At 38.9% G+C, this 23,713-nt stretch overlaps 2 long non-coding RNA genes across 5 annotated transcripts; one reads left to right on the top strand and one right to left on the bottom strand.

Annotated features, from left to right (window-relative positions):
• Nucleotides 1-23,713, bottom strand: LOC117162500 (uncharacterized). 4 transcript variants are annotated; one of them, XR_013059264.1, is made up of 6 exons: nucleotides 23,123-23,713; nucleotides 22,814-22,896; nucleotides 20,859-22,514; nucleotides 20,695-20,783; nucleotides 20,368-20,589; nucleotides 19,515-20,266 (listed from the first exon to the last, which is right to left on the bottom strand). It is a non-coding gene; the product is annotated as an uncharacterized LOC117162500 (long non-coding RNA). The 4 variants fall into 4 exon arrangements; XR_013059266.1 differs by lacking the exons at nucleotides 22,814-22,896; nucleotides 23,123-23,713 and having other exon boundaries at nucleotides 20,859-20,904; nucleotides 21,280-22,216; XR_013059267.1 differs by lacking the exons at nucleotides 22,814-22,896; nucleotides 23,123-23,713 and having other exon boundaries at nucleotides 20,859-20,904; nucleotides 21,928-22,216.
• Nucleotides 8,845-10,142, top strand: LOC143303190 (uncharacterized). Its single transcript, XR_013059268.1, has 3 exons — nucleotides 8,845-9,442; nucleotides 9,816-10,012; nucleotides 10,125-10,142. It is a non-coding gene; the product is annotated as an uncharacterized LOC143303190 (long non-coding RNA).

Below are 23,713 nucleotides of genomic sequence, written 5' to 3'. Positions count from 1 at the left end.
GAGTTGCCATTGCAGTCATATCCTACCAGGCCGTATGCTATTTTGATGAGGGTAAGTACGATGACCAGGCGATTCATCTTCCTATTAACAATTTATTAAATCGTTTCTTACTCTCGAGTTTATTAGAAATAAGAATAACCTTTATTATTATTAATATATATATATATATATATATATATTATATATATGTCGGAGATGAAAGGAAAGCCGAAGCCCTTCCTTGGAAATTTTGGGAACATCCTCTAGTACCTTAGCCTAGATTTTATTATAGTTGTAATTGCTTAAGATTTGTAATAAGCGAGATTGGGTTCGAGGTGACAATCGGTCGCTGAACGTAGCCACGGTCACGGGATGGATGTTTTATCTAACGGAGGTCTGGAGTGGTTGTATGTGTTTTCCGAGAAATGTGGTTGTGGCGGCATGCGGCCTCGAGAGCGGGCCGAACCACGTGTGATGTTGCCTCGGAGGTGCCGATGCAATGAGACATACATTGTATTTAGTAATCAAAACTCCAGGCGGAAACTGCCTAGCAACGGCGTTTGGAACTTTCTCGATGCTTCCAACGAGTGTGCCTAGCAACGGCGTTTGGAACCTTCTCGATGCTTCCAAACGGGTATAGAAAACAAAATGCAATCGTACAGGGAGAAAAATCTCCACGAGGCTGGCATTCTTGCGATTGCCTTGGAGAGTGATACATCGAGCGTTTTCGAGGATCGCATTTGCGTCTAAGTTAGTTTCGCTTAGTAAGGAGTTATCCCGGTGACCGTGGATTCGTTTGAACTCAAACATTGCTAATAGTATTATTTAATTTAATTATTCGTAGATCGTATTATTCATTAGGCTTAGTGTTTGTTAGACTTATTATTAGTTGTACTTATTATTTGTTAAGCTTAGTGATAGACCTGTATATACGTGTAAATAAAATCTCGGCTTTGTGAAACGATGGCTAGTCCACATGAAGAGTCGTCGCGCGCCCAAAATTCGAATCCTGATCCGACATCAGAAGTGGGATCAGAACCGTTTAAAGTGCTACAAGGGCAAATGGACCTTATGCGCGAGTTAATTCAGACGCTAGCGCACAAAACGGGGGAGCAACGACCGAGTACGGAATCTAAGGATGCAACGTTACCACGTTTTGACCCCGAAGGCGCGGGCGCCGATCCATCCGCGTGGTGCTCTCATGCTGATCTGATTTTGAAAGACCACCCGATGCAAGAGAGTGCGTTACTTTCCGCTCTAAATCGCGCCCTAAGGGGTTCTGCTGCGCATTGGCTTTCACAAATGGTGCGCGGTGGAAAGCTTACCTGGCCAACGTTTAAGGAACAATTTCTTTCGCGTTTTGGTGGCAGAGAGACAGCCGCTTCGGCGTTAATAAGGATATCCAGAGAACGACCGTCGGAGACTGGATCTCCGGGAGCGTACGGTAGTCGCCTCCGCTCCATGCTGCAGATGAAGTTGCAAGATCTAACGATGCCCGAAGTGATCAATGCCCTCGCCCTTTATATGCTGAGTTCACAAGATCGACGCTTTCGGCGACTAACGCTCGCGAATAATATCAGGACGGAGGACCAATTTCATGATGAAATGAGGATTCTCCCTTACAACGATCAGCCGACATTTTCGCCAAGAAATTCACTAACGGAACCTGAAGCTAAACGCAGCAGGCTATCAGTTCCTCGGATTAAGTGCTACCGCTGTGGTGCTCACGGACATAGGAGAACGGAGTGTCGCCTGCAAACACAAACGGGGAAGGAGCAGGATATACGAAACCCGAAGGAAAAACGACCAGCCGCATCGTCGAAGGTGACCTGCTTCAAATGCCACGAGGAGGGACATATCGCGCCTAATTGCCCATCATCGCGGAAAAGAAACTACGATTCCATTGACGAACGCCGGATCGACTCCTGTGTAGTAGAAGCTCCGGCTGGTAGATTAAGCCATCTGGGTGAGTCGTATCCATTTTACTTTGATTCTGGGGCCGAGTGTTCGTTAATCAAAGAGTCCCTAGCCTCGAAATTTTCGGGCAAAAGAATAACCGATGTGGTAGTGATGCGGGGGATCGGGAATACTTGTATTAAGAGTACACTTCAGATTTTGTCCACTGTTCGTATTAACGATCTTACATTGGAGATAGTTTTTCATGTCCTTGCTGACGATTACCTAAAATACGACATCATGATTGGTCGCGAGATTTTGAGCCAGGGATTCGACGTAAATATCGCGCAAGATAGCCTCGTTATTTGTAAAACAAAGGTCGTTAACGCTTGTGGTAAAGTCGCAGAAGATGCGGTCAACATTAACGAGGTTGACACTGATGTGATCGGTAACTATAAAGATCGATTAATCTCTGTTCTCGAAAAATTCAAAGAATCATTCATTACGGGTTTCCCGCGTACTCGCGTCAGTACGGGCCAGTTGGAAATACGGCTAATCGATCCCAACGTCACCGTGCAGAGAAGCCCTTACAGGCTTAGCGTGGAAGAGCGAAGAATAGTACGCGAGAGGATAGACGAGTTAATTAAAGCACAAATTGTAAAACCTAGTAATTCGCCGTTCGCGAGCCCTATAATACTCGTGAAGAAGAAGGACGGCTCAGACAGATTGTGCGTAGACTTTCGAGCGCTGAATAAAAATACGGTCGCGGATCGGTATCCCTTACCCCTTATTGCTGACCAAATCGCGAGATTGCAGAGTGCGAGATACTTCATTAGCCTGGACATGGCTAGCGGATTTCACCAGATCCCCATTCACCCTAACTCGACGGAATATACTGCGTTCGTTACCCCCGACGGTCAATACGAATACGTGACGATGCCGTTTGGGTTGAAAAATGCACCAGCCGTTTTCCAGAGAGCCATTTTCAAGGCCTTAGGCGACCTCGCTTATTCGTATGTCGTTGTTTATTTGGACGACGTTCTAATAATCGCCGACTCAATAGATCAAGCTCTAGAAAGGTTGCACACTGTACTAAACACTCTCGTAAACGCCGGATTTTCTTTCAATTTCGCTAAATGTTCTTTTCTGAAGACGTCGGTACTTTATTTGGGATATGTAATTCGTAACGGAGAAGTTCGTCCAAACCCGGGAAAAATACAAGCTTTGAATTCTTTACCTGCACCGTCGACCGTCACACAGCTTAGGCAGTTTATAGGTTTGGCCTCTTACTTCCGAAAATTTATTCCTAAATTTTCGCAAGTGATGAAACCCTTGTACGCACTCACTTCTAGTAACAAGCACATAACTTGGACGGACAGGCACGAAAAGATAAGACAACAGATAATTTCCGTTCTGACCGACGCGCCGGTGTTAATGATATTTGATCCCAATCGGCCCATAGAGTTACATACCGACGCTAGTTCGGAGGGGTATGGAGCTATTTTAATGCATAGAGTCGAAAAGGAAAACAGAGTCATCGAATATTATAGTAAAAGGACCAGTCCCGCGGAATCTAGGTATCATTCGTACGAACTGGAGACACTAGCAGTAGTAAGCGCCGTTAAGCATTTCCGACACTACTTACATGGACGGAAATTCTTAGTAGTTACGGACTGTAATTCTTTGAAAGCCTCCAGCAACAAAGTAAACTTAAACGACCGGGTTTATAGGTGGTGGGCTTATTTGCAAACATTCGATTTTGACATCATGTATCGAGAGGGTAAACGAATGGCCCACGTAGATTTCTTTTCGCGAAACCCCGTAGACTTGAATCGCCGTATGATAGACAAGGTCGCAGAGAAAGAGATTAATCTGGCCGAGATCTCCGAAGACTGGCTATTAGCGGAACAACGTCGCGATCCGCAAATCTCCGAAATCGTTAATAAATTACAGAACGAAGAGCTCGCGGAAGATATCGCGAATACCTACGAACTGCGATCCGGTACACTTTACCGTAAAGTACAACGAAAGGGCAGAACCCTTTGCTTACCCATTGTTCCGAGAGGTTTTAGATGGTCCGTCATCAACCATGTGCATCAGTCAATTATGCACTTAGGATGGGATAAAACGCTCGAGAAGCTCTATGAGTATTATTGGTTCGAGGGAATGGCGAAGTATGTTCGCAAGTTTGTCGAGAACTGCCATGCTTGTAGAGTTTCGAAGGCTAGTTCAGGTAAAATACAGGCTGAACTGCATCCTATACCTAAGACCGGCATACCGTGGCATACGGTGCATATGGACATAACGGGCAAGCTGAGTGGCAAGAATGACTCGAAAGAGTATGTCGTCGTCTTGATCGATGCCTTTACGAAATTCGTGCACTTATATCACACACGCAAATTGGATTCGCTCAGCGTTATCAAGGCACTTAAGTCCGCCGTGTTTTTGTTCGGTAGTCCCTGTCGGATAATAGCAGATCAGGGTAGATGTTTCACGGGCCGGGAGTTTCAAGAATTCTGTGCAAGCAACCAAATCAAAGTTCATTTGATCGCGACCGGTGCAAGTAGGGCCAATGGGCAAGTAGAGCGTGTTATGAGCACGTTAAAAAATATGTTCACAACGGTGGAAACGACCGGGCGTTCGTGGCAAGACGCGATCGGGGAGATGCAATTGGCTTTGAATTGCACCATCAACCGCGTAACCAAATCGAGTCCTTTAGAGTTATTGATTGGTAGAGCAGCAAGACCGTATGACTTATTACTACCTGATAACATCGAGGAAAAAGAAATAGATATCTCCAGTGTAAGACAACAGGCAATAAAAGAGATGGAAACTAGTGCTAGGTATGACAAAGAGAGATTCGATAAAACCAAAGCTAAAGTAGTTAGGTTTAATCCTGGTGATTTGGTACTACGCCAAAATGAAGAAAGGAACCAGACAAAATTGGATCCAAAATTCAGGGGTCCGTTTGTGATATCGGAGGTCCTGGGAGGAGACCGATATACCTTGAAAACACTGGATGGGAAAAGGTCATACAAGTACAGTCATGACAGGTTAAGGAAAATGCCGGATAGTCGCATTCCTGCGGAGTTGGATGTCTGTTGTGATGACGAGAACAGTGACCATGGCGATGTGAGTACCCCGATCCCAGAGGATCGTAGAATTATATGAGCCCAGGTGCGGCCATGGGACGGAGTTCAGTGCGGTCAGGCACTGGGAGTGACGATGTCACGAAGCTGGGAGCCGGTTTAGTACCGACAGCGACGATGTCACGAAGCTGGGAGCCGGTTTAGTACCGACAGCGACGATGTCACGAAGCTGGGAGCCGGTTTAGTACCGACAGCGACGATGTCACGAAGCTGGGAGCCGGTTTAGTACCGACAGCGACGATGTCACGAAGCTGGGAGCCGGTTTAGTACCGACAGCGACAATGCCACGAGGTTGGAGCCGGTTTAGTACCGACAGCGACGATGTCACGAAGCTGGGAGCCGGTTTAGTACCGACAGCGACGATGTCACGAAGCTGGGAGCCGGTTTAGTACCGACAGCGACAATGCCACGAGGTTGGAGCTGGTTTAGTACCGATAGCGACAATGTCACGAGGTTGGAGCTGGTCTAGTACCGACAGCGACAATGTCACGGATTTGGAGCTGGTCTAGTACCGACAGCGACGATGTCACGAAGCTGGAGCTGGTCTAGTACCGACAGTGACAATGTCACGAGGCTGGAGGCGGTCTAGTGTTGACAGCGATCGTGTTACGAAGCTGGTTATGTAACGAACTTTGAGAGTATGTGCGATTCGAAGGATGAGACCCATTTGGGTGTGAAATCGAGAATGGTCCGTCATGTCATTACGACCCGACTGAAAGCACGCAGAATGCAACTGGCACTTTGAATGCTAATCACAATGACACTAATCTTGTTTCCTTTTGTTTTGTTGACGAAGGTACACCCGAGGACGTGTGATAGTCAGGATGGCCGTGTCGGAGATGAAAGGAAAGCCGAAGCCCTTCCTTGGAGATTTTGGGAACATCCTCTAGTACCTTAGCCTAGATTTTATTATAGTTGTAATTGCTTAAGATTTGTAATAAGCGAGATTGGGTTCGAGGTGACAATCGGTCGCTGAACGTAGCCACGGTCACGGGATGGATGTTTTATCTAACGGAGGTCTGGAGTGGTTGTATGTGTTTTCCGAGAAATGTGGTTGTGGCGGCATGCGGCCTCGAGAGCGGGCCGAACCACGTGTGATGTTGCCTCGGAGGTGCCGATGCAATGAGACATACATTGTATTTAGTAATCAAAACTCCAGGCGGAAACTGCCTAGCAACGGCGTTTGGAACTTTCTCGATGCTTCCAACGAGTGTGCCTAGCAACGGCGTTTGGAACCTTCTCGATGCTTCCAAACGGGTATAGAAAACAAAATGCAATCGTACAGGGAGAAAAATCTCCACGAGGCTGGCATTCTTGCGATTGCCTTGGAGAGTGATACATCGAGCGTTTTCGAGGATCGCATTTGCGTCTAAGTTAGTTTCGCTTAGTAAGGAGTTATCCCGGTGACCGTGGATTCGTTTGAACTCAAACATTGCTAATAGTATTATTTAATTTAATTATTCGTAGATCGTATTATTCATTAGGCTTAGTGTTTGTTAGACTTATTATTAGTTGTACTTATTATTTGTTAAGCTTAGTGATAGACCTGTATATACGTGTAAATAAAATCTCGGCTTTGTGAAACGATGGCTAGTCCACATGAAGAGTCGTCGCGCGCCCAAAATTCGAATCCTGATCCGACATATATATATATATATATATATATATATATATATATATATATATATATATATATAGAAAAGAAAATTTTTATATTTATATGTTTTTTTTTCTTTTTTTCTTCCTTTTTTTTCTCTTTTTTTTTGTCAAAACCTTGTTTCATTTTAGGTTTTACGTACATGTTATCGGTGAAAATAGATATGAATGCTACCTGGGTTATAATTGTATACATATATGCATACGTATTGGTAAGTAGTATAGATGAGATTTGTTTTATTGTTATAAATATATAAGTATATATCATTAATAGAAATAGATATTACAAATATAGCTTGTCTTTGAATATATATATATATATATATATATCGGAGAAGCAGTGGGGATAGGGTTGTCGGTGTTTGAGGAGTCTTCATTGAAGGTAGCCATCGTTGCGGTGTAGCGAAGATACGATTTATTGACACAGGTATGAATAACACAGGTTTGACAATCTATCACGGCGGTGAGACGTCCGCGACACTAGTGACAGTGATCTCAGGTTTAATGACGAATCCGCGGTCAACGGGATGACAGATAGGCGTTCTCGCTGAATCTAAGTCTGACTCGTAAACGATAATTGCTGAGCGTAAAGACGTTACTCTTTAGTCGACGGGAGCGCGTCAAAGAATGCGCGTCCCGTCCCGATGATTCCACAGAGGAAAACTATACTGGGGTGTGTCTAAGGACACAAGATCATCGGATTCGTCGAGGAAAGCCTTCGTTTAGGAAGTAAGGGAAATTGACGTTGCTGCTAATTGGTCAATCTCCATATCGGTGGTTAGAAAAGGATGCTAGCCGCCCTCGAGGGAAAGTTGCTAGTGGGAGACGTCGTTCGTTGAAAAATATGTCTCCCCTATCTTCCCGTAGTTGGGACAAAGACTGTATGTCTGTTTGAAGGACTTTAGTTAACTAAACCGTAAGATTTATTACGGGCCCTCGGGCTAGCCGAACATGTACTGCGGAGACGCATCGACATCTGGTAATCATCTTACTCGAAGAATAGGGTCAGCGTGTGGCGAGCTACGGGACAGAAACCGTTGGAATGTTTACTGTCACGTGTCGCCACGAATATTTCTTTTAAGGAGAGCTATAGAATTATTCCATATGTTTGTTGGGCAAAGCGTTCATCCCTTGACCGCGGCTACGTTGGGCGACAGACTGTCGCCTCGAGCCAAAGCTCACCGTCACTAATCTCGAACAATTACAATCGGATTGAATAACTACAATAGTTTAGTTACAGTTATAGTAGACTTTAGATTGCAATGTTGCGGGGCTATCCGAAGGTTCCGGTGTCCTTTCATCTCCGACATATATATATATATATATATATATGTGCGTGGAATGGTAAATATGACGACTTATTTTACGAGTCACTTGCATTATCAATGGAAGTGAGTGTTATTGATATAGCCTACTTTACAACATGCGTGTATATATATATTGGTAAACATAAGTGAAAATTATATGCATAGTTATAAATGTTGTTTGTTTACAGGTGGATAGCATCAGTACTTGGTCTTGCGCGTAGCATACAAGTACTTTATAGATCTACGACGCGGATTGCTATTCCTTGAACTAAATATGAAATGAGTGGGTGGGTCGTCACATAGGTCCTGGTCGTCTGGATCTAAGTTATCGAAACAGTCTTGACAAAGATGACCGTTATCTAAATGGTAGACGGAACGTATCAACCGAACACAGAGGCAAGACTGAACATCCTCCGTCGCTTCCAGATCGAATGCGGGTACGGGCCCGTCTGGGTCCTCTATGTTAGGGTTGATGAACTCGCCACCTGTTCTGTACATACATACGAAAACAGTTAATATATATATACTTTCTAATTTTTATAAGTTTCGTTCGGACCTATCCCTTTGTACAAATACTGTATCCCTGTATGTAGTATAATATATATAATGTGTTATGATTATGTTAGTTGTTATTTATTATATATATATTTTCCTTATCTCTCTCTTTTTTTCTTCTTTTTTTTTATTATATATTTTTTGTTCAGTACCTAACATTGCTATTATGATGCTGTATTACATTGTATTGGCTATTATTTGTGTTGAGGTGCGTATGTGTGGGGTGCGCGCGACGAATTTTTCAACATGGTCGCTTGCGTGTATCGTTGGTTTAATGTCAACAGTAGCGTGTTGTTGAAATAGCTAATTAATTGTTAATCATTATAATTTTATTTAGTAGTGTTTCTGTAATATTGTTTTGTGTTTCATGATATTGTGTGTGTCAATACCGTGTGCTACCTTAATGTGATAGCATGGATTGTATTGTTATCGAATTTCGATAGTCATTGTTTTGATTATACGTGACTCGCATTTATATAAATCTTGTTTAATTTAGTTAATGTTTTTTTTCTTTTTTTTTTGTGTATTGTGTTACCAGATATTTTGTGTAACGTAACTTTATTCCTTTGCACCGAGTTCAGTCATGTTGTTAATATTTAGTTAGTCTATCTTGATTAATTTCTAACCTATTCCTGTGTTTATTAACCTTTCTTATTTTCCCTATTAATTTATTATTGCATGTACTTGCTATTTGCTATTATTTTGTGTATGATATGAGTTAGTTCCCTTATTAGTGATTAAAACCTACTTGTTAGATTAACATTGTCTGTAATTCTTCAGATTCTACTCTTCCGATGCTGCATCACTTACCTAGATCATTCCCACATCACCTGATTCTTCGATATGCCTTGGATACTTACTACGGTTGTCTTCAATCGTCTTATATCTGTGGCCATAAAGGTACTGTTTAGTTTATTTAGTTTAATATGTGTATAATGCATTGTGTGTGCGACCGCTATTGTGTATTACAAAATCCACTTCTACATGTTAGATATAATAATATAACAATACTACGTAGATTAATACATAATAAGATATCCTTTTACTTTCAATTAATCTATCTTAATTATTTTCTAACCACTTTCTACACTTATCAGCTATTTTATTTCTTCTTGTTAATCTGCGACATTCATGCATGTACACTTCCTTGTATGGTGATTAATTGTTCACGAGGTAAGTTGCACTTCCACTGTTTTAGTTATTCGTTGAACTAACACGTTTTACATTCAAACAGTAATCGGAGCATTTGTAATAAACTTCTTTTTCTTTTCAGGTTTCCGCCATCTGTGTTGTTCGACGAACAGTGCCATGCTTCCATAGTATTGTTATAACATTTAGTACTGTTGTATTTTGCATTAAGGCAGTTGAAGTTATTTTTCAGCTGGCTGTTGTACATGGTGTTTCGCAAACCGAGATCCATAACCTATTTTGCACGTAAACCTTCTCGTATGATGATTACTTGTTCACAAGGTAACTTTCACTTTCAATTTTAATTCAACTTTTAATTTTTATTGAATCAACACGTTGTATATTCAAACAATAATTGGAGTACACCAGATAATTTTCCTTTTTTTTCTTTTAGGTTTTCGCTATCTGTATTATTCGACGAACAATGTCACACTTCCTTTTGATTTATCCATAATATAGTTATAACACTTAGTAACCTTGTATTTTGTACTGAGACAATTGAGACTAATTTATTCACTTATTTTAGGTAGCTGTCATACATTATGTTCCGCGAACAACGATCCATAACCTATACTTACACGTACACTTTCTTGTTTGTTGATCACTTGTTCGCAAGGTAACTTTCACTTTCACTCTTTTAATTATTTATTGAATCAACACGTTTTATATTCAAACAATAATTAGAGTACATATAATAATTTTTCCTTTTCTCTTTCAGGTGTTCGATATCTGTATTATTCGACGAACAGCACTACAACATACACTACTGCACTACGTTGCCCACTGAAATCACTTTATTCATTGCTTATTTCGGTTATGCGCTAGTTTTAGCTTGTTTAAGTGCACTGTTCGCGGAATCCCTTTTACTTCAATCTTGACGTTCTGGTTCTGCAAGATTTCTAGCACCTTGTATGGTCCAGTATATTGATCGGAGAATTTTCCTTTACTAGGTTCTTTTAGTAGATATATCGAATCTCCTGTTTTAAAATCTTGAGGGTTAATTCGTCGATCGTTAGTCTTAGTTTGGATTTTATCAAATTTTCTCTTGCCATTCGTTGTACAGTGTTAATTTTATTGAACAGATCTTCGAGATATTCTGCGCATGTTGGTTCCGTGTTCTCTTCGATTGTTACTTCACCAATAGGTTCTCTGGCTAGATGTCCGAAACTAATTTGTGCGGGGAGAATTTCGTTCCTTTCCTTCATTTTAGTTTTTATTTTACGCCAAGACACAGGTTTACTGACATTGATCCAATTATCCAATTGCTTGCTAATAGCATTTAAGATACAAATTTTTGAGAGTGCCGCAGCCATATTAACCCAAAAATATTTTGTATATAGTATAGTGTGATACCATCCATATTTTCCTGGGGGAATCATAAGATCAGCACTACTTACTATGTTACCTACGTCAAATATTAGATGTAGTAACCAATAAAGTATTTTTAATCCAATTATAATCCAATGGCTAGCATATTTATTCAAGTTTTTATATATATCTTCGACTGGTGATTCCCTGTTTTCTCCCTTTTGATTTCTTTGAGCTCGTTGAACTTGCGTTTCTTCAGCTTGAAAATGTTTAGAATCCTTTTCCTTAGTTACCCTTGTTTCTTCTTCATTTATTTTATTCGCAGCACCTTTATTTTTCTCTACCTTTTCAGGATGAATAGTTTTACTGGAAGTGCTTATTATAATTAAATTATTATTTATTTGTATGGAACGTTTAGGAATATTTTTGGTAGATTTGGAATTATTCTTTGAATTTTTATTACAAACCTTTTTGCTTATAGATTCTGTTTTGGATTTAGGGATAGCTATATTTTTATTTTCTATAGTGTGATCTTCCTTGCAATTTAATGATTTGGCTTTGAGTTCGATAAAGTTTCCTTCTGATGGTTTTATAGAAGTTTTTGAGAGAGATGCACTCACTATCTCTTTTCCTATTATGGTTGAAACATTCACGAAATTCGTGGAGTCTTGCTTTTGTATCTTTGCCAAGTTGAACGTGGAGAGGCGATTTGCACTTCCCAGCGGGTCCAATATCTCTGTGAAGTTAGGCAGTGGATAAGCATTGCCTGTCGTCTCGTCGTTCAATTTCCTAGTTTCTGCTTTGTCTGAAAGTTCTTTGGCACTAATATTATTTATCTTGTTTGGTAACTCAGAAAATTTCTCACTCATGATCCTGTCTATGGCACCGTGCGTCCTTTTATTATTTAACGTGACATTATCCCTTATCACAGCAACGGAATGATGTTTGCATTGAAAAGTTGATTGGTTGAAATGATCAGCATCTCTCTTTTGATTTAGATCTCTATCGAGGTATTTATTTATGCGTTTTTCTTCCCAAGTTATTGCTCTTGTTTCTTTCCTGACATTTTCTTCTATTCCCGGGTTGTTTAGATGTTTCTGCGACGGCGGTACAAATCTCCAGTCCTGGCGGATGTTTACAGTATAGATACTATTGTATGGTGGATGAGCGTTGTTTTGGTTATAATTATCCGAAGGTGTCGGACGTTGGTATCGAATTCTATTGTTCACTTGTTTTAATTCTCGTGTTGCTTTCACGGCTTAGCGGTACGCATCGTCCAAGGATTGGTATCCTGCTATCTTTACTCGTAAATACACCTCGTTTGGGAGCCCCTTAACGAAAGCTTCCCTCGTGTCTCGATCTATCCTATCTTGAAATACGGTGCCGTACTCGTACCTTTCCCCGTTCATTATCGCCAGCCTGAGATCTTTGACGCGTTCTATGTAGTCCAAAATATCTTCTCCCGGTCGTTGAAATATTGTAGCTAATTCCCCTTTATATTCGTTAACCGTTTTTCCCGGACCGAACATATCTTTTAATTTATTCCCGAAATCGTTTAAACTTATTATTTCTGTGTCTTCTATGGCGAGAAACGCGTGCCCGCGAAGCTTATTTGTTAATAATTTTACTAACTGAGATTCTTGATGCCTAGGAACCATGTTTCGTGCGCGCTCGCATGCTCTTAAAAATCGAAATACCGAGGGTCGATGTCCGTCGAACACTGGTACTGTCTCTATTGCATCTTTTAACTTAATTGATTGGGGATTAACTTCTATCGGTATTGTCGCTTGGGGAAATTATCGGCGATGATACGGGTGTCTTGCTTTCTTTTTTTATTTTCAGTGAACGCACATCGTCTTGTAATTTATTCATTGTTGTACTCATGTCGCGAAAATTCGCATCCCATGCTTTAAGTTTTTCCGATAACATCAAGATCATGTCTTTGTCCAACGATTTTAATTTAGTCGCCATTGTTTCTCAAATATATATTTTATTGACAAACGTGACAACCTTAGTCCTCTGTGGAGCGTATCGAACCGTTTAAACCAACTTTAATTCTCCGTGAAGCGGATCCCACCGCTGCCACCAAAATATTTACTATATATCTATTAATGTTACGTATTAGTTTATTGACATCGATCAAATTTTAAATTTAGAGTTTATTGAAAATTTTTTGTTGTTGTTGAGTTTGAATTTAGTCTGAAGGAAAATAGATTGAAATGATATTATTGTGTATGTAATACTGGTTTAGATTTCTAATTAATACGGTAGTTGCTGCCACCAGAAATAGTCTAAGGACTATTTCAAAATATTTTATTTTTATTATTTTTCGTTTAATGGGTAGCGTTAACTGATGCTTAATGCAACTGGTAAACGAATTTCACTTTTCGGCTAACCTGCTATGTGCAGGAATACTGGCACGGGAGAGGATTAAAGCTGGGATTAATAATTATTTGTCCTCGTTGAACGGATTTTATTTGAATGTAGAATTGCTTAGATTATTACCTTTATATATATATATTTATTAGCCGGATATATATTTTTAGCGTTGCTGGATTGGATAGGAATGTGAGATTTTCGTTGTTTTATATAAATTTATTTTTTCGTTTGACTTCTTCTTCTCTTTTAATTTCGCTGTAGTAGTTTGCCGTTAGGACCGAAACTCAATTCATTTACCCCGATGGATTCTGTCGCCACGATTTTCTTGCCTTTGGAGTTTAATTGTCGAGGATGATTCTAACGATACTCTCTGTGTGGGACTCGTGTGATTTCGCCAGCCTTGCCCAAAGACGGGTAATATTTTACCAACAGTGGGAGGAGGAATGCGAAGATCGACGGGTGTTTTTGATAATCGAAAACACCGTTTGCACAAGCCAACACAGCGAACGATCCTTTGGTTAAATTTCCGAAGGGAAATTGTTCTGCTATTTCTCTCTTACAATCGCATGCAACGATGGCAAGAATATCGGTTATTAGCAATGCCGGTATTGCTTTTAATTTTCGATTGACCCCGACGATGTATTTAATAGTCCCTTCTGTGCGGGATTTGTGTGATTTCGCAAGCCTTGCCCAAAGACGGGCAATATTTTGCCAACAATGGGAGGAGGAATGCGAAGATCAGTGGGTGGTTCAGTAGCTGAAAACACCATTCGCACAAGCCGACACAGCGGACAACTCTTTTGTTTAAAGTTTGAACAATGTTTCTATCTTCGAAACTGTTCACGAAAATAAAACGTGATCGATGATACGAAGTTCTAATTCGATTCTCGAGGGCAACGAAATTATCAGAGAAGAAGGAAATTCTCAAAATTAATTTTCTTACCTTGAGGAGTAGGCGCTGTCTGGTGCCATTTACCTCAGCTGCTCCGTTGGTCGTTGAAGGTTTTACTGGGTTTATTACTTGAACTCGAATATAGTTTACTATCAACGTTTACTTTATTTATCTATTTCGATACGGACAGAACAATTTACTGACTAGATTAATACCACAATTACAATGCGCGTTCAAAGATAAAATTTTCTTTTTACTTAGTCGCGGCTCTTTTTCTTGACAGAAAACTAAAGACCCCGGGGCGCAAAATACTATACAAAATTTCTAAAGATGAGCGCAATAACGAACGTAGTAACAAATAATTAACAAAGAGTGAACAAAATAATTATGAACCGTAATAACGAAGATCGTAATAATAATGAACAAAGAATAATGAACGGTAATAACAATAATGTTAATCGCTAAATGATAACTATCGTAGTGCTCCTGCTCTACGTTGCTTGGCTTATTTATAATGCCATCCCCCACGGGGTGGTGGTCCGCTGGGGGTACGCTTATGATTGTTTTTGCGATTTTGATGTTTCCCCTTTCTTGTTGTTTCCCTAGGTTTCGGTGATCGACGTTCGAACAATGTTTGCGGAGGCATTTCCATCAGAGGTTCCTTATTATTATTATTGTTTTCCTTTTAAACGTCTTTTGTTCTTATGTATGATATATATATATATATATTTTAAATGTGATATCTATTTTATGTTTGCTAAATATATGTATTTTAATTCTATATTTCGCCCTTTTTAATTAATTGTATATATATACATATATATTCTTTACATTTGTAGTTGCGCACAGATTTTATTAAAGAAAAGTGTTAACAATGTGTTTTCATGATTTATTTCTCGCGCCTGACTTCCATTAATCCTTAATATTCCTGTCGCCGTGACGCGTGTAAATCTAACATGGCTGCTCATAAACAGCATCAGCAAAGTTATAGTGATGGGTTTTTAATTTTGTTTAATATCGAAGTAATTTTCCGTCTGCCGCTCGTTTTCCTTATTCTACCGCAATTAAACATTTACTTATTAATATTGCTTTAAAGTGACAAAGTATTGTTCGTATGAATATACGTATATATATTTTTATGTTGTGTGTCATTTTAATATGGCTAATGTTTGTAATTCTTCGATTGCGTTATTTATTGCTTTGAGTAGTTTATTTTATAGAGTATTCGATAATATAAAACATACGCGCACACATATATGTCGGAGATGAAAGGAAAGCCGAAGCCCTTCCTTGGAAATTTTGGGAACATCCTCTAGTACCTTAGCCTAGATTTTATTATAGTTGTAATTGCTTAAGATTTGTAATAAGCGAGATTGGGTTCGAGGTGACAATCGGTCGCTGAACGTAGCCACGGTCACGGGATGGATGTTTTATCTAACGGAGGTCTGGAGTGGTTGTATGTGTTTTCCGAGAAATGTGGTTGTGGCGGCATGCGGCCTCGAGAGCGGGCCGAGCCACGTGTGATGTTGCCTCGGAGGTGCCGATGCAATGGGACATACATTGTATTAGTAATCAAAACTCCAGGCAGAAACTGCCTAGCAACGGCGTTTGGTACTTTCTCGATGCTTCCAACGAGTGTGCCTAGCAACGGCGTTTGGAACCTTCTCGATGCTTCCAAACGGGTATAGAAAACAAAATGCAATCGTACAGGGAGAAAAATCTCCACGAGGCTGGCATTCTTGCGATTGCCTTGGAGAGTGATACATCGAGCATTTTCGACGATCGCATTTGCGTCTAAGTTAGTTTCGCTTAGTAAGGAGTTATCCCGGTGACCGTGGATTCGTTTGAACTCAAACATTGCTAATAGTATTATTTAATTTAATTATTCGTAGATCGTATTATTCATTAGGCTTAGTGTTTGTTAGACTTATTATTAGTTGTACTTATTATTTGTTAAGCTTAGTGATAGACCTGTATATACGTGTAAATAAAATCTCGGCTTTGTGAAACGATGGCTAGTCCACATGAAGAGTCGTCGCGCGCCCAAAATTCGAATCGTGATCCGACATATATATATATATGTCGGGTTTACATTAGAATTAGGGTTAGGGGCGTGAAACGAATCTTCGTTTGGGTTACACGTTGTCGTTATGCAATAGAGAAGACATTGACTTGTGCAAATACGATTATTATAGAACCGGACAAGTAACCGTGGTAGTTAGGTACTCGAGAAACTAATGACAATGATCCTAGGTTCAATAACGAATCCGCGGGCAACGGGACGATAGTCGTACGCACTCGCAAAAATGTAAGTCGGATTCTGTGTTAATATTCGCTGACCGTAAGGAGTTAATCCTTTTTTTTGTCGATGAGACCGCAAGAGAGAATGACTTTCCGTCCCGGTGATACCCCAGAGGAAAGCTATGACGGGGTGTGTCTAAGTACACGAGATCATCGGATTCGTCGGGGACATCCTACGTTCGGAAAGTAAGGGAAATTGACGTTGCTGCTAATTGGCCAATCTCCATATCGGTAGTTAGAAAAGGATGCTAGCTGCTCTTGAGGGAGGGTTGCTAGTGGGAGACATCGTTCGTGGAAAAATAGGTCTCTCCTGTCTTCCCGTAACTGGGACAAAGACTGTGTATCTGTTGAAGGATTTTAGGTAACTAGATATTAGTGTTTATGACGGTCCTCGGGCTAGCCGATCACGTACTGTGGAGACGCGTCGACATCTGGTAAACATCCTGCCCGGAGAATAGGATCTGCGTGTGGCAAGCTACGGGACAGAAACCGTTGGAATGTTTACTGCCACGTGCCGCTACAAATCTTTCTTTTAAGGAGAGCTATAGGATTACTCAATGCCTTTGTTAGATGGAGAGTTCGTCCCGTTGACCGCGGCTACGTTCGGCGACTAATTGTCGCCTCGAGCCCAAGCTTATTGTCACAAGTCTTAAACAAATACAATTGGTTAGAATGACGGCAAATCGTTTAGTTACAACTATAGATTTTAATTACAAAGTTTTTATGGATTTTCCCGAGGTTTCAGAGGGAAGGCACCGGTATCCTCTTATCTCCGACATACATTGAAATAGTCTTTGGACTCTTTCCGGTGGCAGCAACTACCGTATTAATTAATAACCTAAATCGGAATTAAATACACAATAATATCATTTTAATTTATTTCCTTTCCGATTAAATTCAAAACTCAAACACAAACTATAAAAAAAAAAAAATTTTTTTCAGTAAAATTCAACCTTTGATTTGATCGATTTAAACAAATTGATACGTAACAGATTAGTAAGTATAAATTTTTGGTGGCAGCGGTGGGATACGCTTCACGGAGGATTAAAGTTGGTTTAAACGGTTCGATTCGCTCCACAAAGAATTAAAGTTGTTACGATTATCGATAAAATAGATACCGAAGAAATAATGTCGACTAAATTAGAATCGTTGGACAAAGACATGATCTTGATGTTATCGGAAAAACTTAAAGCATGGGATGCGAATTTTCGCGACATGAGTACAACAATGAATAAATTACAAGACGATGTGCGTTCACTGAAAATAAAAAAAGAAAGCAAGACACCCGTATCATCGCCGATAATTTCCCCAAGCGACAATACCGATAGAAGTTAATCCCCAATCAATTAAGTTAAAAGATGCAATAGAGACAGTACCAGTGTTCGACGGACATCGACCCTCGGTATTTCGATTTTTAAGAGCATGCGAGCGCGCACGAAACATGGTTCCTAGGCATCAAGAATCTCAGTTAGTAAAATTATTAACAAATAAGCTTCGCGGGCACGCGTTTCTCGCCATAGAAGACACAGAAATAATAAGTTTAAACGATTTCGGGAATAAATTAAAAGATATGTTCGGTCCGGGAAAAACGGTTAACGAATATAAAGGGGAATTAGCTACAATATTTCAACGACCGGGAGAAGATATTTTGGACTACATAGAGCGCGTCAAAGATCTCAGACTGGCAATAATGAACGGGGAAAGGTACGAGTACGGCACCGTATTTCAAGATAGGATAGATCGAGACACGAGGGAAGCTTTCGTTAAGGGGCTCCCAAACGAGGTGTATTTACGAGTAAAAATAGCAGGATACCAATCCTTGGACGATGCGTACCGCCAAGCCGTGAAAGCAACGCGAGAATTAAAACAAGCGAACGATAGATTTCGATACCAACATCCGACACCTTCGAATAATTATAACCGAAACAACCGCCAGGACTGGAGATTTGTACCGCCGTCGCGGAAACACCTAAACAACCCGGGAATAGAAGAAAATGTCAGGAAAGAAACAAGAGCAATAACTTGGGAAGAAAAACGCACAAATAAATACCTCGATAGAGATCTAAATCAAAAGAGAGATGCTGATCATTTCAACCAACCAATTTTTCAATGCAAACACCATTCCGTTGCTGTGATAAGGGATAATGTCACGTTAAATAATAAGGGGACGCACGGTGCCATAGATCGGATCATGGGTGAGAAATTTTCCGAGTTACCAAACAAGATAAATAATATTAGTGCCAAAGAACCTTCAGATGAAGCAGAAACTAGGAAATTGAACGACGAGACGACAGGCAACGCTTATCCACTGCCTAATATCACAGAGATATTGGACCCGCTGGGAAGTGCGAATTGCCTCTCCACGTTCGACTTGGCAAAGATACAAAAGCAAGACTCCACGAATTTCGTGAATGTCTCAACCATAATAGGAAAAGAGATAGCGAGTGTATCTCACTCAAAAACTTCTATAAAAACATCAGAAGGAAACTTTATCGAACTCAAAGCCAAATCATTAAATTGCAAGGAAGATCACACTATAGAAAATAAAAATACAGCTATCCCTAAATCCAAAACAGAATCTATAAGCAAAAAGGTTTGTAATAAAAATTCAAAGAATAATTCTAAATCTACCGAAAATATTCTTAAACGTTCCATACAAATAAATAATAATTTAATTAAAATAAGCACTTCCAGTGAAACTATTTATCCTGAAAAGGTAGAGAAAAATCAAGGTGTTGGGAATAAAGTAAATAAAGAAGGAAAAAGGGTAACTAAGGAAAAGGATTCTAAACATTTTCAAGCTGAAGAAACGCAAGTTCAACGAGCTCGAAGAAATCAAAAGGGAGAAAATAGGGAATCACCAGTCGAAGATATATATAAAAACTTGAATAAATACGCTAGCCATTGGATTATAATTGGATTAAAAATACTTTATTGGTTACTACATCTAATATTTGACGTAGGCAACATAGTAAGTAATGCTGATCTTATGATTCCAGGAAAATATAGATGGTATCAAACTATACTATATACAAAATATTTTTGGGTTAATATGGCTGCGGCACTTTCAAAAATTTGTATCTTGAATGCTATTAGCAAGCAATTGGGTAATTGGATCAATGTCGGTAAACCTGCGTCTTGGCGCAAAATAAAAACTAAAATGAAGGAAAGGAACGAAATTCTCCCCGCACAAATTAGCTTCGGACATCTAGCCAGAGAACCTATCGGTGAAGTAACAATCGAAGAGAACATGGGACCAACATGTGCAGAATATCTCGAGGATCTGTTCAATAAAATTAACACCGTACAACGAATGGCAAGAGAAAATTTGATAAAATTCAAACTAAGACCAAAAGAATATTACGATCGACGAATCAACTCTCAAGATTTTAAAATAGGAGATTCGATATATCTACTAAAAGAGCCCAGTAAAGGAAAATTCTCCGATCAATATACTGGACCATACAAAGTGCTAGAAATCTTGCAGAACAAAACGTCAAGATTGAAGTAAAAGGGATTCCGCGAACGGTGCACTTAAACAAGCTAAAACTAGCGCATAATCGAAATAAACAATGAATAAAGTGATTTCAGTGGGCAACGTAGTGCAGTAGTGTATGTTGTAGTGCTGTTCGTCGAATAATACAGATATCGAACACCTAAAAGGAAAAAGGGAAAATTATTATATGTGTTTCAATTATTGCTTAAATATAAAACGTGTTAACTCAATGAACAATTAACTAGTGAAAGTGAAAGTTACCTTGTGAACAAGTAATCAACATACAAGAAAGTGTACGTGCAAGTATAGGTTATGGATCGTTGTTCGTGGAACATAATGTATGACAGCTACCTAAAATAAGTGAATAAATTAGTCTCAATTGTCTCAGTGCAAAATACGAGGTTACTAAGTGTTATAACTATATTGTGGATAAATCAAAAGGAAGTGTGACACTGTTCGTCGAATAATACAGATAGCGAAAACCTAAAAAAGAAAAAAAAAAGGAAAATTATCATGTGTACTCCAATTATTGTTTGAATATACAACGTGTTGATTCAATAAAATTAAAAGAGTGAAAGTGAAAGTTACCTTGTGAACAAGTAATCATCATACGAGAAGGTTTACGTGCAAAATAGGTTATGGATCTCTGTTTGCGAAACACCATGTACAACAGCCAGCTGAAAAATAAATGAACCAATTAACTTCAATTGCCTTAATGCAAAATACAACAGTACTAAATGTTACAACAATACTGTGGAAGCATTGCACTGTTCATCGAACAACACAGATGGCGGAAACCTGAAAAGAAAAGAAGTTTATTACAAGTGCTCCAATTACTGTTTGAATGTGAAACGAGCTAGTTCAACGAATAACTAAAACGGTGAAAGTGCAACTTACCTCATGAACAATTAATCACCATACAAGGAAGCGTACTTACATGAATTTCGCAGACTAACAAGAAGAAATAAAATAGTTGATAAAGTATAGAAAGCGGTTAGAAAATAATCAAGATAGATTAATTGAGAGTTAGTAACAAATGTAACCGGAGTAAAGGGATATTTGGTTATGTATTAATCTGCGTAGTATTGTGATGTTAATTTGTAATGCACAATAGTGGTCGCACATACAATGCATTATATATATATATATTAAATTAAATAAATTAAACACCACCTTTATGACCACAGATATAAGATGATTGAAGGCAGCCGTAGTAGAAGGCAGCCGTAGTAAGTATCTAAGGCATATCAAAGAATCGGATGATGTTGCGGGAACGATCCAGGTAAGTGATGCAGCAACGAAAGAGTAGAATCTGAAGAATTACAGACAATGTTAATCTAACAAGTAGATTTTAATCACTAATAAAGAAACCAATTCATATCATACACAAAATAATAGCAAATAGCAAGTACATGCAATAATAAATTAATAGGGAAAATAAGAAAGGTTAATAAACACAGGAATAGGTTAGAAATTAATCAAGATAGACTAACTAAATATTAACAACATGACTGAACTCGGTGCAAAAGAATAAAGTTACGCTACACAAAATATCTGGTAACACAATACACAAAAAACATTAACTAAATTAAACAAGACTTATATAAATGCAAGTCACGTATAATCAAAACAATGACTATCGAAATTCGATAACAATACAATCCATGCTATCACATTAAGGTAGCACACGGTATTGACACACACAATATCATGAAACACAAAACAATATTACAGAAACACTACTAAGTAAAATTATAGTGATTAACAATTAATTAACTATTTCAACGACACGCTACTGTTGACATTAAACCAACGCCATACCAAAGATACACGCGAGCGGCCATGTTGAAAAATTCGTCGCGCTCACATACAAATAATAGCCAATACAATGTAATACAGCATCATAATAGTAATGTTAGGTACTAATAAAAAAAAAACAACAACAAAAAAAAAGGGGAGAGAGTTAAGGAAAATACATATAATAAATAACAACTAACATAATCATAACATATTATATATATTATATTATATACAGAGATACAGTATTCATACAAGGAACAGGTCCGAATGAAACATATATATATATAAAAAAAAAAAGAAAAAAAAATATATAATATATATATTATATATATATATATTTTTGTATGTGTGTATAGAACTGATGGCGAATTCATCAACCATTCTCTGAACGACGGATGGAAGAACATGTAGATGTTGTCCAGACGTTTCACGAGGAATCCAGAGAGCATTTTGAATCTCTGCAGAAAATCCTTCCATGCATGTTCGTTTACAAAAATCTAACAGACATCGAAAGAATTTTTTTTTTAGTCCAAGGAATAGCAATCCGTACCGTAGAACTGTAAAGCACCTGTACGCCACTCACGAAACCAAATACTTTTGCTATCCATCTGTAAACAAACAACATCTATAAGCATACATATAATTTTCACTTATGTTTACCAATATATATACACGCATGTTGTAAAGTAGGCAATATTTATAACAATCATGTCCATTGATAATGTAAGTGACTCATAAAAATAAGCCGTCATATTTACCATTGCACGCACATATATATATATATATATATATATATATATATATATATATATATTCAAAGACAAGGTACATTTGTAATATTTATTCCTATTGATGATATATACTTATATATTTATAACAATAAAACAAATTCATTTATACTACTTACCAATACGTACACATATATGTATATAATTATAACCCAAGTAGTATTCATAATATTTATTTTCACTGATAACATGAACGTAAAACCTAAAATAAAACAAGGTTTTAACAATAAAAAAAAGAAGAGAAAAAAAAAGGGGGAAAGGAAAAATAATATAATATATATGAATATAAAAATTTTCTTTTTCTATAAAAGGTTATTCTTATTTCTGATAAACTCGAGAAATGAAAATATTATACCATGATACACTGACATAAAGATACACCACACAGAAGAAACTAATAGAGAACGCTTTAAGCTTGGCAAACTTACCGCCCGATGAATTTGCATACGCCATAACCAAAACCCAGGACACATGGATTTGATCGCAGGAGAAGCGGTCCATATAGTCAAATACATTCCGGTACAAGTAAATGTACGACATACAACAAAATGGTACTCGGAGCTACCCGTTTGGCAAGGGAATCGCACCACACAAACTCCGCCCGGACGTGCGCCAAACGTGGCGATATTCAGCACCATCGTCGTTGACCATGAGCGGAATATATACCCAAGAGGACCTGGACGCACTACGGGACCACGTCATGTTCCCGGCAGAAAAATTGCAGTCTTAAACACATTGGCCAGAGGAGCGACAGGAAAAACAATCGTCCCTAGAACAGTAAACATCCTGGGAATGATGGACGATAACACCGGTAGTCACTCCACAACCGACATCTACATCCGCCTTGAGCGAACTCAGTGACACCATCAGTCAAATTTCCTTTGGAAATTTGAACTCCAAGGGCGGGGGTGTCACGTCCCGCGCTCCGCACGCGCCGTAACAAGAACAAGAAAACTATTCTATACAAAACGCGCGAATAAGGATTTGAATGCACGAACGAACACACGGCGCTACGAAAC

The sequence above is a fragment of the Bombus vancouverensis genome, chromosome 9, assembly GCF_051014615.1.
Source record: "Bombus vancouverensis nearcticus chromosome 9, iyBomVanc1_principal, whole genome shotgun sequence".
NCBI lineage: Eukaryota > Metazoa > Arthropoda > Insecta > Hymenoptera > Apidae > Bombus > Bombus vancouverensis.
Note: the sequence above shows the minus strand (reverse complement) of the source record. Positions and strands in the feature narration are given on the sequence as shown.